The sequence below is a fragment of the Camellia sinensis genome, chromosome 12 (assembly GCF_055761805.1).
Source record: "Camellia sinensis isolate YWXY chromosome 12, ASM5576180v1, whole genome shotgun sequence".
NCBI lineage: Eukaryota > Viridiplantae > Streptophyta > Magnoliopsida > Ericales > Theaceae > Camellia > Camellia sinensis.
In genome coordinates, this window is record NC_138972.1 from 65,698,022 (window position 1) to 65,717,306 (window position 19,285).

Here is a 19,285-nt window from a genome sequence, read left to right on the forward strand (position 1 = left end):
GGCTGTGCGTCCACTTTCAAATCCGGGCTGTGTGTTCGACAAATCAGTGTTTGAGCCGTGTGTTCTAATGTGTACAATGCGTTCACAATTAATTGGTGAGCCAAATGTTCAGAAATTCAAGTGTTGAAACTACATGTTCAAGATGTAAGCAAAGTACTATGTCATAAGCTAAACTGCATGTTCAAGCATGGCAAAGGTGCGAAATGTAAAATACAGAAGATGAGGTAAATACCTCTCGGGCCTCGTGAGAGAGATGCTGCTCCGGCTCTCTGAGAAGCAGATCCCCGGGTGCTCGCTCGTCAAAACTGGTAAAGTGACGGAAGACAGCACGAGGGAGGACGTGTGCTGGCGGACGGTACCTCCCGGGAATGAAAGGTCGGGTCCTCGGGGGTAGAGTCATGGGATCGAAATCATCTCTGGCACCTGGAAAACATCCGCCGTGGGGAGAATTGCCCGCCATTTTCAAAAAATCTGTAAAAGGGAGCAGAAATGAGCAAAATGGGCCAAAATTGGAAAAAGTCAACAAAAGTCAACTCTCGGGAAATGAAAAGTCAACAAAAGTCAACTCACGAGAAAATATTCCAAATATTGAGACAAACTTACCTCAAGTGGCGAAAATGCAAAAAGAAGCTCCGAAGCCGGAATTTAATCGCTTCAAAGTGCTTGAAACTGAGTGTTTTTGCGGAAACAATTTGCGCGGGGCGTTGGAAAACGCGCGTGAAACTCAGATCTGGAGAGGAAAGTGTTGTAGAAGGCAAGAAAAGGAAGGGGCCTCGGCTGCCTTTTATAGGCCTCAAGCCTTGGTTGAAGAAGCATGCAAAAAGGAGGGAAAAAGACCAAAATACCCCCGGATTAAAGCACATGGCCGGCCGACCCCTTTTTCTAGCCGGCCAGCTATCTGCTTTTTGCAGAAATGGCCGGCCAGCCATTAGCTTTATGGGAAACCGGTTGGCCACCTCCCCTTGGGAAGATGAACGGCCGGCCATGTCCCCCACATGCTCACCTAGCTCTCTGCAAATTTTGAGGAAGATCGGAGTTCCCGGGACCTGAAAAAGTTCAAGAAAAGTACACTTCCGGTCGCGAAATGATCCGCCGGGACTTCGGCTTCGAGTCCTGACATGTGTCTCATCATCACTCATCGAAATCAAAGTGTATCCTTTTTGAATGAGTTGTAACCTTTCAGGGAAACGGATCGGAGGCCGTGATCAAGTTACCTTCACCGAAACACGCATTTCCGTACTCGTTGTTTCATGACAAATGAACACCCTGATTTATGCCAATTTTATACTATCCTGCACATAACTTGCATTCTATGAGCATACTTGCCTTGTCATGTACATTTCTTGATATTGGCATACCTCCATGTTTGAGCATGCTTTGTCACGCATGTTCCATTCTTGCATTGCGATGCATTCACTCACCGGCACTGCGTATGTCGAACTTTCGGGATCACATTAAATACATGTTGTTAGCATATTGTGTTCGTTGAGTCTCTCTCTTTTGCAGGCACGATATTGTATGTACGGTTCAATTGAGGCTGGTGCGACCAGACGAATCGCGCAGGTATCGTATCTTCTCCGTGTGAGACATGGCGGGGATTGAATAATCCTCCGCATTCTTAACTGCATGAAATGTAGTTGTTGCTTTGCATTCTTGCTTAAAACTGTTGCATCTATTTGCGAATACTTGCTTCATTACAGCTTGCTGCATTTGCATGATCATTGGATTACCTTCGGCTTCTTGCATATCATTTGCATTTTGCCCCCTGCCTGCGGGCACATCTCTGTCTATCCCGTATGTTTGTCTAAGTCTTCGGCCTTGTCAAAAATGGGTCGTCTCTGGGCTTTGACATTCACTCCCGTCACTTGTGACTTCCGAGTTCTGTCAAAGAGGGGCAACTGTAGACACCCCATTTTTGACCGACCTTAAGACTCAGACATCACCGATTGAGCGCTCGGTGACGTTGCATATCGTGCTCATTCAGAAGTCTCAGAGTCGCGGCCGTGAGCCCTGCCTCCAGACTTCCGAACCCTCTTCTGTGCCTTGTCTCGGTTTGCGAACCAGACTCGGTTTTCTCTGTTTCTTTTCCTGAGGGGAAGGAGAGGTCCTGTAGACCATCTCTCAGTGTCCGTAGGCTACATTTTGTGGCCATAGGCCATTTTGCCCATTTCGGAGTCCGGTTCCCGGTTTTCGGGACCGTAGGCCGTGTGCCTCGGTTCGGGACCGCTTAATCATCTCCTATTGCTCTGATTTTCGGCATACATCCTATTTAATCCCTTTTGAGGGACACTGGGGTCTGATAAACCCACTTCGTGGCCGAACGCCACTTTCGGTGCTTAACAGCCCATTTTCGGGACCTCGAACTGCGCGTTTTGGTCCCCGAGCGTTCGTTTTGCAACGGTTTTCGTTCATTTTTGGCAGGTACCTCTGTTTTATCACCGGGGAGGTCATTGAAGGGTGGGAGGCCAGCAATTGTTGCAGCAACCAGTTATCTCTCCTCCGGAGCCTCCCGGCGCCCGTTTTTCCAACTTCCGGGCTAATGTTGAACACCCTAGGGTTAGTGTTGCCAACTTTCAACCACATATTTGTGATGTACACACATGAGAGGACCCTAAAAGTTCATGGCCGGCCATTAATTCAACTTGACCCTTTTGACCCCCTCCTTCCGGGCTAATGTTGAACCCCTTGGACCTTTTTTCTTGAACTTTGAACCACATATCTGTGATGTACACACATGAGAGGACCCTAAAAGTTCATGGCCGGCCAGTAATTCAAATTGACCCTTTTGAACCCCTCTTTCCGAGCTAATGTTGAACCCCTTGGACCCACTTTCTTGGACTTTTAACCACATGGTTGTGTTGTACACACATAGGAGTACCTCACCAGTTGGTGGCCGGCCAGAAAATCTCATTGAACCTTTTGACCCCTAGCCGGCCGGCTAGGGGTTGTGGCCGGCCGGCCACCTGCAACAAAAGTACCAGGCCGGCCTGCTTCCTTGCACTGTACACTCTACAGCTGTGGAGCTGTTTCCCCCAGACAAGATCTTTATCTGGGGGATATTTCGTGGGGGAATGTTACTCTCCTTTTCCCCCACCTTTACACCCCTTCTTTGGCCTATATAGCAAGCAAGCCTTGTAGTATTTTGGGGTTAGAAAAACTCTCCTTCAAGCATCCATACTCAACTCCATCTTCATCCTTCTCAATTCTTTGAAAAACCCTAAATCCCTAACCATCATTCCTTCTACACCACCAAGCTCTACCACCACCACCTCATTTCCAGCAACAAGGAAGGTTTCTCAAAGGCCAAAGAAGCTGCAAATTCATCCAAGAAGCAACAAAAGTTTGAGTCTTCAAGGGTAAGTAATACTTTTACCCTTTTGACCCTTTTTCTTGATTTATTTGTAAGCCCCACTTGCTTTTTGTTTCAAGCTCCGGCCCTAACTGAAAAGGGCCCTCTTTTGAGCTCATCTTCACTTTTCATTAAGGGCTCAACCCTGTTTGAGCCCTCCATAATACACTTGCTTCATTGATCCTCTTATATGTCATGATTCTGCATGCTATTTTTGGCCCATGAGAAATCTGTTTTTGAGCATGTTGTAAACTGATATTAGGCTTATTTTGAGCCCCTCTTCAACATTGGAGAAGGGCTTAACATTGTTTGGTGCCTCCATGTGTCACTTGTAGTTATATCCCTTATTTGGCCCCATTTTTGCATAAATTGGTAGCCCCCTTTGCTTCTGTTTTTGGACCTTGGTCCGAACTGAAAGTGGCCTTATTTTGGCCTATAATTCATGTTTCATTAACATTTTTTTTCTGTTTGATGATTATTTTGTATACTTCATGTTATAGCCATTTTTGAGCCTTATTTTGCATCGCATTTGTATCATTTTTGTATACTGATTTGAGGTCTTCCATATACTGTAAATATTCATATTTTTGGTTCCTCTTCAATGTTGTAGAAGGAAATTTTTCAGTTTGGGTTTTTCTTATATCACTTGCTTCATTACCCCTCTTTTGGCCCCTATTCTTGCATGCCATTTTTGCCATACATATGCTTGCTGTTTGGCCATGTTTATAACTGTGAAAGTGCATCTTTTGGGACTGTCTAGCTTCTGTCTTTGCATTGCATGTCCATATTGTGCATGTTTAGCATAGCTATAGGCCATTTCGGGTGCCTAAATTCGCATTTCGGGACATTTCCTTGCATTTCATGTCATTTCGCTTCATTTCGGGACTGTTTTCCCCCATATTTTGTTGCTGAAATTCTGTTAGAATGATTGCCATCCATTCCATGTCATTTCATTGCATTCTGCCATTGGCTCGGTTTGCGTGCCCGTGTGCACGCATTTCGAGGCACTTCATTTTTATCCGCCGGCATCCTATGTGAGTGTGGCTGAGGCTCACTCATGTTGGTATAAGCCCATTTGTCATTTCCATGTCATTTCATTGCATTCCACCATCGCCTCGGTTTGCGTGCCCGTGTGCACGCATTTCGAGGCACTTCATTTTTATCCGCCGGCATCCTATGTGAGTGTGGCTGAGGCTCACTCATGTTGGTATAAGCCCATTTGTCATTTCCATGTCATTTCATTGCATTCTGCCATCGCCTCGGTTTGCGTGCCCGTGTGCACGCATTTCGAGGCACTTCATTTTTATCCGCCGGCATCCTATGTGAGTGTGGCTGAGGCTCACTCATGTTGGTATAAGCCCATTTGTCATTTCCATGTCATTTCATTGCATTCCGCCATCGCCTCGATTTGCGTGCCCGTATGCACGCATTTCGAGGCACTTCATTTTTATCCGCCGGCATCCTATGTGAGTGTGGCTGAGGCTCACTCATGTTGGTATAAGTCCATATCATGTTTCCATGTCATTTCATTGCATTCCGCCATCGCCTCGGTTTGCGTGCCCGTGTGCACGCATTTCGAGACACTTCATTTTTATCCGCCGGCATCCTATGTGAGTGTGGCTGAGGCTCACTCATGTTGGTACAAGCCTATATCACATTTTCATGTCATTCGCATTGTTTATGTCATCGCCTCGGTTTGCGTGCCCGTGTGCACGCACTTCGAAGCATCTCATTTTCATTGCATTCTGTCATCGCCTCGGTTTGCGTGCCGGTGTGCACGCACTTCGAGGCATCTCATTTTCATTGCATTTTTCCATCGCCTCGGTTTGCGTGCCCGTGTACACGCATTTCGAGGCACCTCACTTTCATAGTATTCTGTCATTTTCTCGGTTTGCGTGCCCGTGTGCACGCATTTCGAGGCATCTTACTTTCATTACATAACATTTTGCCATCGCCTCAGTTTGCGTGCCCGTGTGCACGTATTTCGAGGCACCTCATTTTCGTAGCATTTTACCATTGCCTCGGTTTGCGTGCCCGTGTGCACACATTTCAAGGCACCTCATTTTCATAGCATTCTGTCATTTTTTCGGTTTGCGTGCCCGTGTGCACGCGTTTCGAGACACCTCATTTTCTATAGCATCGTGTATGTTAGGATTGTATCTTAGTCGCATTTCATCCATATCATGCATATTGCATCGTGTCCGGAATAGGAGTTAGCCCGGGCACGGGAAACGAGGTACATTTCGTACTCCGAGTGACGGAATGTGTCTCAATTCCCCAGTCACCGACACTCCGGATTATCCATGATGGAGTTAGGTTTTAGCTGTAGTTTCATGTGCATTCATCCTATATTGAGTTGTGCATTTCGACTCCTCGGCCATCATGCCTCGGTATGCGTGATTGGTGGCACGAGGATCGAGACATGCATATATCTGTGCAAATACATTGCTATGCCCCTTTCCTGCTCTCTGTTGCAGCAAAACGAAGAATCAGCAACCTTTCGGGGCCTGGCACGCATTTCAAGAATAGGTGTAAACAGAGGCTAATTGGGGCATTCCGGTAGATTTCCGCGCAAGACAATCCGGACATGCATCATCCACCAGAAGCAAGGCAGTCCCTGGCTTGCATGCCAGTTTTATTTGCTTTCTTAGTTTATTCATTAATTAATTAGGATTTTGTAATATTTCGGACTGTAATATTCTTTTATTCGGGACTGTAATATTGGGACTGTATATTTATTCGGACCCTCTGAGCGAGGGCATAACTGTAATAAGTGTGCGTGAGTGTGATGTATGTCTTCCAACCCCACGTCTTTCTCCCTTTTATTTATCCGCTTATGATGGTTAGATTAGGGCATATTTAAATTAGCATACAGTATGATAGCATGTTTGCATTCATTCATCTGTTTTGCATGCACCGGGCTCGGCGCATCATACTAACTGCATTGTACTTTCAATTCCAAGTTGAATACATGGTAGTTGTAGCATTTCATATACCATCTTAGAATAGCCGAGCCTGTTATAGTTGCATTTTGCATGTGTTGCATTAGGCATTTCTGTATACTTAGGATCATACATGATTTCTAATGTAGTTTCTATTTTGGCTTGGAGTACTCGGTGAGCTTTATGCTTTAACATCCTTGCATGAGTGTGAGTGTTGCCATGAATAGCATGCTTACCATGAGGCTATGTGCTTATATGATATAACTGCCTGAATGCCTGTGGGTGAAGGTTGGGTTATCTGAATTGGAGTAAATCATCAAATGTTTTAAAGCCTACCTGCGGGTAGCAAACCATTTTCAAAAAAAAACAAACATGAAATGTTTCGTTCCAATTTAGGCGACCCGGTCTATATTTGTATGTTGTGTGCATCACATAGTAACCTAGGCTAATAACCGGAATAAGAACTCACAATGTTTTCAAAAATTGATATCATGATTAGTAGAGGCCGGTCTATGACCGGGCGAGCGGGGGTGCTCACGAAGTGACCTTCCCCAATCATACCCAAGTTCCCGAGCCGAGGCAACTTTGGTGATGACGGACACGTGGCCTTTTGGCACCGAGTCAGGGTTTCCTAAATTTCCCAAAATAAAACATTTAGGTGGCGACTCTGTATCTGGCAAAACAGTCCATGTTTGGCACTACTTTTTCAAAAATCTGTTTCTCAAAACGATTTGCCGGATTTGGACTCTTTGGTTCAGATTAAGAACCGTGACATTTAAGAGTCCGAGCTGTAGTGACCCCAAATGAACAGAACGGGAGCTAACCCTCCCGGGGCGTTCGGGGGACGTCTACAGTTTCTGGCGACTCTGCTGGGGATTTAGAGAACTTGACTCGAACTCATGATATCTGTTTTTTACTACACTTGTGTGATTCTTTGCATTGCATTTGCATTGGTGCGCCTAGGACACCGAACGGTTTGCCGGAGGCTTGTCTTGTCAAGGCATGACCATAAGGCTGACCGGTTGTGGGCTCTGCCAGTATGGGAACACAAACCCCGGTTTTACCGGGGCGCCCTCTTTGACCATTCGACCTAGTGCATATTCGGATCCATAGTGACCATTCCAAATTAGGACAGGTTGCTTACCCGTTTATAGGTTGTTTGAAATCGCTGCGTGCGTAGTGAAACCCTAGCTCCTGACACAATAGGACAGGGAAACCCTACCCCAATATAGGGGTGTTTTGGCTCTCACTTATCTGTTATATGCTTTAGAGTGCGTCTCTACAGGAATGCATGTATCAGTATATGAGTTTGGGCATCAAGCCTGCGGGCTTCAGTTCAGTATTATCAGTATCAAGCCTGCGGGCATCAGTTCAGTATTGACAGTATCAAGCCTGCGGGCATCAGATCAGTATATGAGTTCAAGTATCAGGCCTGCGGGCATCAGTTTAATACATGAGTTTCAGCATCAGGCCTGCGGGCATCAATTCAGTATTATGGGTATCAGGCCTGCGGGCATCAACCAGTAGTTGAGAACGAGTTATCTGCGGATATCAGATTCTGTTTTAGGGAACAGTGATACAGGGATAATAATCAGTGTTTGAGGACAGTGTGTTATTCAGCTTATTGACTGTGTGTTGATTATGCCCGACTGTGTGTCTTGCATTTTATTTTAAGCTGTTATGCTGCCCGTTTATCTGTTTATTTATTTCCTTTTCGCTTTATTTATCTTTTGCTAGGCCAGTTTTAGCACGATTGCTTCCAACCCGACAAGCATTCCCCAAGCACCTTGGACACGAGGTCGTCGACTCCATCGATCTGAGGATCTAATCGACGGACAGCCAGTGTTCCATTCTTTACCCCCTGTTACCAGAAGGAAGCCGAAAAGGCGCAGTGTGTCAGAACAGAGGTTGTCAGAGCAGTGGGTTACTTCATCTGAGGACCACAGGACTGAGGTCTCAATTACTGCTGTAGAAATAGACATACCAGTTAGACAGATGGATCAACAGAATACATCAGGGATGAAGGCTCTAATGCGCCAGATGCAGGAAAGCATGAGACAGATGCATGATGATGCCACCCGTCAAACGGAGTTTTCCAAACAGCAGGCCGCGATCATGGCCCAACAGGCCGAACTAATCGCCAGGCTGCAACAGCAGAATACAGCATCTGCTTCACAACAAATTCCTCCTCCGGCAGGGGCTCCGTTACCTGAGCAGGCACCTACTGTTCAGAACGCCCCACCAAATGCCCAGAATACCCTACCAAATGTCCAAAACTTACAAGAGGACACGAGTCTTCCAACGGGGCCAGCTCCGCCCCCGCTTCCCCCACAACTGTCCAAGGTCCATACATCTAATCACCCGGACTCTCCATTCGAGGTCGAGGTTGATCACACAGCTCTGAAGTTGAGCCAACTGGAGAAGCTCTTTAAGAAATCCCAAGGGGTCAAGGCTATGCCGGATATCGAAGATGGATATACCGAGGAGGCCGTAACACTCCCCGATAGGTTCAAAATGCCACAAATCGACCGTTTTGATGGGTCCGGCGACCCCATGGTCCATATTCGACTGTTCGCAGACGTCTTGCGGCCAATGGGCCTAACACGACCACAGAAGCTCTCATTATTCGGCCGAACCCTGTCGGGTGTGGCCTCTCATTGGTACACAAGATTACAAGATGAAGTGAAAAAGAATTGGGATGAAATGGCTGAGGCCTTTGTCGCGCAATATTCATACAACACTCAGATCGAGATCACAACTCGTGATCTCGAAACGACAAGGCAAGAACCCAAAGAATCTTTTTCGGACTTTGTGATCCGATGGAGGGCGAAGGCGTCAATGATGACTTTAAGGCCCACGGACAAAGATCAAATTCGGATGATTGTGCGCAATCTCCACCCAAAGCTAATGCAGAGGATGATTGTAGTCCCCTTCCCTACTTTCGCAGATTTACATGATATGGGGGTGCAAATCGAAGACGCAATGAAACAAGGTCTGTTTGACCATGACAGGGAACAACCGAGGAGGACGTTTAACCGTAACAACAATGCGGGCCCGAGTGGCGCTGCAAATACAAGAGCCTCGAAAGTTGGTATGGTCACCACCACTCCCCCTTCCCCTCCAAGGCCCATGACTGCCACACCCTTCTCCGGCGCGTCCGGAAGCAACACACAAGCCAACAGATTCCAACCGCGAGGCCAAAGAACCTTTACCCCACTATATATGCCTCTGACCAAAGTTCTGGGAATATTGATCAGAAAGAATCATTTAAAACCCCTAGAACCAAAGCCATTACCGAATCCACTCCCCCCCTCTTACGACCCGTCAAAATACTGTGCGTATCACCAACAACACGGTCATGACACCGACCGTTGTTACAGATTGCGTCATGAGATCCAAGATCTTATTGACAAACAAGTGATCGCACCTCCTGATAAACCCAATGTCACAACCAACCCTCTCCCACCACATAACCAAGCTCCTCCTCCCAAAAGAATTAACTTTATCCAGACTGGGGTCGCATCTTACGATCCTAGCATCTATATTACACCCACCCACCTACCCAAGCCGGAGGTGTTCCTCCCCGATTGCACTGATTTCTTGTGCATGGTGGACATCTCCAAAACCCAACCAGAACCGGTGGTGGTGACCGTCGAAGACGGAGCAGGGCAGATTTTGGGAGGAAATGAGATTGTTGAATCTGAAACTGGGCAGAATTTTGTCGGGGGAGCCTATGATCCAAGCAAGTACATCCTATCAATGAGCCGAATTGGGCTAAGTGTAGAATTGCCAAAGACAGGAGAACTATGCATGATCCGGGGGGATGGATCTGGGCTATGGGCAGATGAGCTGACAGCCGTAGAGGAGGACTTTGCTAACTTGCAATTTCTCGAGGACCAGGAACTGGGGGATGCGTCGATTAACTGGTATGATTATGAGGGATCAGAGGAGGCCACGGGATGGCTCGAAGATCAACCGGATGCAGTGGGGGAAACCCAACCAGAACAGAGCCCGGCAGGGGCAGAAATATCAGTTGTGGCCGGAACGGCCGAAAATCAAGTTGTACCGCCGGAGAGCGCCGGTGTAAAGAATTCCGCTCGGGACACGGGCATTATGGATATGGGAACTATTAAACAAACAGCTGTACTGACGTAGCTGGAACAAGGAAAGTTTGAAGAGGCTGAGAGAATTAGAAAAGCTAAAGGCCCTGAGGGGACCGAAAGTGCTGTGTGCACGAAGACAGACAATGCTGCGAGCATATGGACAGAGAGCACTGAGAGTGCGAGTGGACCGGAGCCAGACAGGTGTCTGTTGGCTGCCAGCGGAATGTGGTGGGAAGATGACGACTTGTGTCTTGCCCACACCGATGAAGACTGGGGAAGTGGCCAGCCGGATGATACTTGGTATCTTGATGAAGTGGACCATATGACAAGAAGTGGGCGGTACTTCAAACCCCCACACCTGGATCAACCCGAGGCATCCGGGAAAGATAGAGAAGCGGAGAGACAGAAGGAGAAGCAGATTGAAGAGGAAGCTGTGCTGAAACAATTAAAGAAAATACAAGCAGACATCTCCATCTGGGGACTGCTAATGGCATCACGAGTACACAGAGAAGCTGTCCTATCTGCTATGGACAAGTCCAAACTCTCCACAGACACCACGCCTGAACAGCTGGTTGGGCTGGTTTTTCCGGGAGGAGGTTCCCCGGCATTAACCTTTTCGGACAAGGAACTACCGCCTGAGGGCACAAGTCATAACAAACCTCTCTATATTTCTGTGGAATGTAGAGATAAGTGGATACCGGTGGTACTTGTTGATACCGGGTCTGCGATTAATGTCTGCCCGACCAGAACGGCATATGCAATCGGGTTGAAACTCGTGGACTTCGTCCCAACTACCCAAGTGATCAGAGCATACGATAATACCAGCAGAGAGGTGATGGGGACTGTTAAAATTCAAACCAAGGTTGGTCCAGGACAACACAGCATTGAATTTCATATCTTGGACGTTCCTGCAACCTTTAACCTACTTTTGGGGCGACCGTGGTTGCACCAGGTCAAAGCAGTCTCTTCCACTCTACATCAGATGCTAAAGTACCCCCACGGGAAAGGGGTGGCGATCGTTTTTGGGAATTCATCAATCCATCCGCCGCCGGAAGTGTCTACACCTGTCTTGGAGATTGAGCACGGCACGGAGGATGTGTTTTTGTCGGGGTTCACTTTGGCCGAGGCTCAAGTGGTGCAGAATGTCATGGCTGTGAATGAGGGCATGTATGTTAGTGCTCAATCTATATACCTCATGAACAAGCTAAAACATACCCCCGGGATGGGATTAGGGAGAAGCGGCCGGAAGGGCGTCTCAGTTTTGGCCGAAGTGCCACACAACCCTTACGCCTTTGGACTGGGTTATCTGCCCACCAAAGAGGATTGGGTGAGGAAAGGAAAAGAAATGGCCGGAAGGGCCAGGGCAAAGAAGGCCGGGAAGCCATTTGATTTAATGCACAGGCCCATCTGGGGTACCCTAAACGGACGTTTCGTCCGGGAGGGGGAAGATTTTCCATTCTGCGGCTTCCCGGAGCCATGGCTAAACGCGGAGGGGACGCGCGTGCCTGGTTTTGAAATCTTCTTCGACATACAATTATCTAGGGATGACGTTGCCGAAGCGCAGACAGACCCACCAACTGAGGTTGAGCAATGTGAAGCAGTGGATCCTGAGAGCACAGAGCTTGAAATGGGGGTAGCACTGGCGAGTCTACTATCAGATCCTCCGATCAGCCAAGAGTGCTTGGGGGATAACTCTTCGGTTTCTGTGATTGGAGATGAAATAGCTACGGGCTTTCCAGCGCCGATCTTGGATGCATCTATCGCACCTTCTCTCATCTGGCAGTATGAAGAAGGCTTTTTATCTAGCAGTTCCGGGTCAGGTAGTGAGCCGGAATCTGATTCTACCGAATCTTGTGCATCGGAATCAGATTCCAGCTCGACTGAGTCTGAGTCCGGTATTCCTGGGGGTGATAACCCGGATACCACAGTCCTGTCTAGGTCGTCTTTTTCATTTTCTTTTGAGTCTGTTGTAACAGAGGAATCTGACGGCTTGGAAATATTTAATGAGAATGATGTGGATGTGGTTTCCGAGTATTTTTCTGTGCCTTTGATTTATTGCTTAAATCAGGATTTTCAAAATTTTGATGAAAACAGCGACGAAGAAATTCCCCCAGTTTTGCAACGATTAATTGATCAGGAGCAGGAAAGATTTGTTAAACCTTTAATGGATGAAATCACTACTGTGAATGTTGGTACTGAGAAGGACCCGCGGCTAGTCCAGATCGGGTCCACGTTGTCTTCAGAGGAGCGCGAGCGCTTAGTCGCTTTATTAAAAGATTTCAAAGATGTTTTCGCGTGGTCCTACGAAGACATGCCTGGAATCGATCCTGAGATTGTACAGCACCGGATCCCTCTTGATCCCGAGGCCCGACCTGTCAAACAGAAACTCAGAAGGATTCGCCCGGACTGGGCTCTCAAAATTAAGGAAGAGGTCACCAAGCAAATTGACGCAGGGTTCCTGCTGGTATCTGAATATCTAACTTGGTTGGCCAATATAGTTCTGGTGCCAAAGAAGGACAGCAGAATTCGGGTCTGTGTAGACTTCAGAGATTTGAACAGGGCCAGTCCGAAGGACGACTTTCCCTTGCCACACATTGACGAATTGGTGGATTTCACGGCAGGACACGCCTTGCTTTCGTTTATGGATGGTTTCTCAGGCTATAATCAGATAGTAATGGCACCCGAAGACCGGGAGAAGACTGCGTTCACTACCCCGTGGGGTACATATTGTTATCGAGTGATGCCATTCGGGTTGAAAAATGCTGGAGCTACGTATCAACGGGCAGCAACTACAATATTGCATGATATGATCCATAAGGAGGTCGAGGTGTATGTGGACGACATGATTGTCAAGTCCAAAGATAGAGAGGGCCACTACACCGCCTTACAAAAATTCTTCCAAAGGATCAAAGAGTTTCGGCTGCGACTGAATCCCCAGAAATGCACGTTTGGTGTTACAGCAGGGAAGATGCTAGGGTTTCTGATCACACAAAGGGGCATCGAGGTCGACCATTCCAAAATCAAGGCCATCTTAGAAATGCCACCACCAAGGACTGAAAAGGAGGTGCGAGGCTTTCTGGGTAAAGTGCAATTCATAGGACGGTTTATTTCTAAATTAACCTTGACTTGTGAACCACTTTTTGGTCTCCTGAAGAAAGGAAAGAAATTCCAATGGGACGGCCGATGTCAAGCAGCTTTTGAGCAGATCAAAGAGTATCTACAGAACCCACCCGTGTTGTCACCGCCAGAGCCGGGGAGACCGTTGATACTGTACCTTTCGGTAACTGAGACTACCATGGGCTGCATGCTCGCGCAGGAGTCAGAAGACAAAGTGGAAAGGGCCATATACTATCTGAGCAAAAAGATGCTGGATTACGAGACCCGCTATACACCGCTGGAGAAGGCTTGTTTGGCCTTGGTATGGGCAACCAGGAAGCTACGGCACTACCTGTTAGCCCACTCTGTAATGTTGGTTTCGCGTTTGGATCCCATCAAATATCTTTTCGAGAAACCAGCACTTACGGGTAGGCTAGCTCGATGGCTGCTGTTGCTCTCCGAATTTGATTTGAAGTATGTAACGCGCAAGTCAGTAAAAGGTAGAGCGGTAGCGGAGTTCCTTGCCGACCACCCGGTTAAGGGGGATGAAGCGGTTGAGTATCTATTCCCAGATGAAGCTATTCTACACGTCGAAGATGAAACTTGGACGATGTACTTTGACGGAGCGTCAAACCAGTATGGGTATGGAATAGGGGTGTTGCTGATAGCGCCTGATGATTCCCGTATTCCTTTAGCATTCAAGCTCCGGTTCAAAGTCTCCAACAATGAAGCAGAGTATGAGGCATGTATTGCTGGCCTGGAAGCAGCCCTGGAATTAGGGGCAAAACGGCTGGACGTCATTGGGGACTCGAACCTTGTTGTGTCTCAAGCAAAAGGAGATTGGAAGGTCAATGAGGAAAGGATGATAATCTACCACCAAACCTTGGATCTGCTAATTCCTCGGTTTGAGAAGCTAAATTTCACCCACCTCGTAAGAGAGAACAACAGGTTTGCAGATTCACTAGCAACTCTATCTTCTATGATAGACATCCCGTCCGGAGTCCGGATGCGTCCAGTCATTATTGATCAGAAGTTCGTGCCGGCATACGAATCGATTTCCGCCATAGATGAAGTTCAAGACGGCAACCCCTGGTACTACGACATCTGGAACTTCTTAGAAAAGGAGACATATCCACTAGGGGCAAATGCCAAGGATAAGAGGGCTGTCAGAAGAATGGCTGCTCAGTTTATCATCTGCGGGGGTAAGCTGTACAAAAGGGGCCATCTGGGAATGCATAAGCTCTGTGTCGAAGCTGAAGAGTCAAAACGCCTGATGGAAGCCATCCATGGGGGAGAGTGCGGAGCACATATGAATGGAGTAATGCTGGCCAGAAAGATCCTCAGACAGGGCTACTACTGGTCAACCATGGAGGAGGATTGTATTAGCTTTGTTCGGCGATGCCACAAGTGTCAAATCCATGCAAATCGCATGAACATCCCGCCGTCAAAACTGTACAACATGACTTCGCCGTGGCCTTTTTCAGTCTGGGGAATTGATGTGATCGGAGCTGTTACCCCAAAGGGGTCAAACGGGCATGAGTTTATCCTAGTAGCGATAGATTATTTCACAAAGTGGGTCGAGGCCCAATCATACGCGGTGTTGAAGGCGTCACATGTCGCAAAGTTCATCAGGAACAACATCATCTGTCGCTACGGGGTGCCAAACGAGATAATTTCAGATAATGGTTCCCATTTCAAGAAGGAAGTGATAGACTTGTTGGAGAAATACAATGTGGCTTTTCATAAGTCATCTACATACAGGCCGCAGACCAATGGAGCGGTTGAGGCCGCCAACAAGAATATCAAGCATATACTACAGAAGATGGTGGAAACCTATCGAGATTGGCCAGACAAGCTGCCATTTGCTCTGTGGGGCTACAGGACTTCAATCAGAACTTCTACTGGAGCAACTCCATATTCATTGGTCTATGGAATGGAGGCTGTTCTACCCATTGAGATTGAAGTTCCGTCGTTACGAGTATTGGCTGAATGCCAGATAGCCGAGGCAGATTGGCAGCAAAGCAGATTCGAAGAACTCATGCTCTTTGATGAAAGAAGACTGAAAGCACTGTACCACATCCAAGGCTATCAACGCAGAATTGCCCGGGCTTTCAACAAGAAGGTTAAGTCCAGGAATCTGAAAGAAGGAGATTTGGTGCTCAAAGACAACCGAGCTCCCATCCACGACCCAAGGGGCAAGTTCAAACCTAATTGGACTGGTCCTTACATCATCAAAGCTATCTGGTCAGGTGGGGCTGTGGTTCTGATGGATCTAGATGGCTTGGAGTTCTCACAACCGATCAATATGGACAAGTTGAAGAAATACTATCCTTGAGAGGCTCGCTAGGCCGAAAACCCGAAAGGGCGACCTAGGCAAAAGTCAGAGCACAAAAAATTAGAAAATATAAAAACTGAGCTCGCAAGGTTGAAAACCCGCAAATGGCGGCCTTGGCAAAAGTTAGAGCGCAAAAGGAGAGTGAAAATACTCGAGTGAACCTTAGCCTGAACTACGTAAGGCTTGATTCCCATCTTTGGGATACGTAGGCAACTTCACCTTGAAGTTCAGCCATAAACTTTTCCCCGATCAACTCTGTCCATTTCGATCATCTCAGTCATCTTTATCCATCAGCATTTATCGTGATCTCCGGTACAGTGCTGTTCAAACTAGGGGCAACTTTCCGTTGCCGCGACGGTGCAAAGTTACTCAGACAAGGGGCAACTTTCCGTTGCTTTGCAGTGCCGCATTGTTCTTCAGACTAGGGGCAACTTTCCAGTTGCGGGGATCTGGGATTGTGCATCTCAGTGACAGATTTTCGGCGTGTCCAATTCTGATCCACATCGAAAATAGTTTTGAAAAGTTTTAATAAAAGTTGACTTTGTTCAAATCAATCTTTTTACGACTAAGACCATTTTTGGACCAAAAACGAAAAATTTTCAGTACCACAACTGTCAATTTCATTGATTTCAAAACTGAGTTCTCCTGCTCTTGCATTACAATCGAGGTTGCTTTTTTAGTACATTCATAAAGAAAACTTGAAAATGCTAAATAAGCAATAAATTTGGGGCATAGTTGAATCAAGTATCTCTGCGTCCCCTCCCAGAGCTGGACGAAGCATCTGATGCCAAGCTGGGCCCAACCTGTGCCTCCTCATTGAGCCAATCCACGCACTCATCGGACAAAGTGCAACTGAAAGTTGAAGCAGGGGCCAGGAGCTCTCTAGTCCTCCATGCTGTGGCATATCGGGCAAGCTGTGCACCCCGGATCGGGAAAGCGGCTGGGTACTCAATCCCCTCCGGCGGGCAGGTCTGATCATGACCAAACTGATGCAGGAACCGGAATGGAAAATAGAATACGCAGTGGGTTAGACCAATCAATTGGATCCCAATCAGCCGAGACATACTATAGCTCATTACCGGGAGGTTGAGCCAAGGGCAACGCCAAGCAATGCCGTCTGCGGACAAATTGCACATCCAATCGAACCACCACCTTTCGTCAAGAGCATTGACTAGGCGCTGCCGAAAGAAGTAGCCTCGAGCTGAATAAGCTGGGCAAGAGTCCACAACCTGCAACTTATCCATTAACCATACCTAGGGGAGGGATGGAAAATGAGAGAATAAAGAACAGAGAGATGTACGATGAGAGAAAAGTGAGACAAGGGTTTTGTGAGAAAAACCGAGCCTGAGGGTCGAGTGATGTGAGCAAATATATATGTGAGGTCGGGTGGGAAACATTACCTGCAGTAGCAGCGGACTCCCAGCAAACCTAGTCGCCTCCCGGCGATAGACAGAATCTAAGCCCATCAGTGTCTCGGCCAAGGTCATGGCAATACAGCTCTTTCCTTCTCTCAAACCTTGGGCGACTTCAATCAGGCGAATGCTAGCCCCGCCGAAGCCCGAGGAAAGCAGAAAGTGAGACAACAAACATAAGCAGAGGGCGTGTTGCCGGAAACCCTGCCAATAATGGTTGCTGCGGTCACCAGCGTCGGAAAAACGATGGATCAAGCCGAGGATGTCCAGTTCCCCACTGCAGATCAGAAACCGAGCGTCATGCGCCGTGAGCCCACACATCCGCCCTAAAGCCTGGGCGTGACCAAAACGGAGCTGGGGCAAGATCACTTCAGAGCACTCAGACTCCATCAAAACCTGAAAATCTTCGAAAGTGGGGCACATCTCTTGGCCGCCAAAGCTAAAAACATGCGTCACTGGATTCCAGAACCTTGCCGCGGCATGGAAAAAAGAAAGATGTAGCGGAGTACGACTCAGCGTGAATAGTGCATTCAAGCCGAAACCCCGGAAATTCAGCTTTTCCGAGCCATCTAGAGAAGAAATCCAAAATGTGATATTTTCTGCGAGAAACGCCTCCATCTTTGGCTAAAACCAAGATGAAATGAATGTTCCCGAAGTTGAGGCTTTTATAGAAGGAAAAACACTATTCATGGGGACACGTGTCAAAAATCTGGAGGCTGCAGGACTGAGTGGCCGGCCAGCCACCTTTTCTGGCTGGCCAGCCATTTACTTTTTTCAGAAATGGCCGGCCAGCTGTCTCTCTCCACCAAAAATGGCCGGCCGGCTCCCAGGGATGGCCAGCAATGCTGCAGTGTACCCCCCTGGCCCTGTTTTACCCTTTGAGGAAAGTTTCAAGCATTTCCATGTAACGGGAGAATCAAAGGCCTTCATCTCCCTCCGTTTCGGATGCGTTCCGATGCCCAGATCGTCAGAAGTACACTTTGTTGTTGTTGAGTTTTGTTTATCGAGTTGTCGTTTTGCTTATCGAGTTGTTTGTCGAGCGGACGTGTTTTGTGTTTTTGAGTTATTGCTCTCTGTTTAAGCAATTTTTGTTAAAGTCTGGTTTATTTGTGTTGTTGCATTTTGCTTATCGAGTTGTAAACTTTCTAAGGTCCTGTTGTATCTTAGTAAGTTGAGTTGTTTAGTTTGTTGCGTCGGTTCACTACCTGACTTGGTGATTACACAATGCACATTTCCATTCAATTTCATTTTTGTGCGAAATAATTGATGCGATACGATGCTAAAAGTTTAAAATACAAACACCTTTTCAAAAGCTATTTCATTCCATCATGCTTTACAACAAACAAAGGTACAAGTTTTACGAAAAAATAAAACTGCCTAACAATGTGCAAAGTGCTACAAACTACTAGCAAAAAGAAAAATAAAGCAGGAAATAGCAACATCAAAGTCCTCGGGAGCGGGAACGAGAAGCACGCCTCATCCTCTTTTGCGGGACAATCTTCGCACCACCATCTGAGTCGGAGCTGTCATCCTCAGGATCCCCCTCGGCCTCGCCTCTATTCCCCGAGCCAAAACCGGAGCCCCCCTCCTCAGCAGATGTCTCTGACTGACGATCGGTAGCCTCCTCCTCCTCTTCTACATCCTCCTCCTCCTCATCAGGCTCCACCTCCACAACGTGAGCCCTGCGTCTGCGGACAGGCCCCCCTCGAGCTCCTCGAAAAGGCCTAGATGGCCCGGCTCCTCGGGAAGGCCGAGATGACCCAACTCCATGAAAAGGCCCAGATGGCCCAGCTCCCCAATGAGGCCCAGATGGCCTAGCCTGCGACTGACCGGACCATGAAGGCATCTGAAAACAAAGAGTTCAATTCAAATGCATCAGTCCAAATGTATACATCAGATGCAGATACAAGCAAAGGCTACATGAAGTGGGTGCGTGTGAATACAGAATGCAAGTGGGGTGTGTGTTAGATGTGCTCTACACAAGTAGTCTATCGATGCAGTAGAAATCAGCATGTCATCAGAAGTATGATAAATGCCAGAAAACTGAA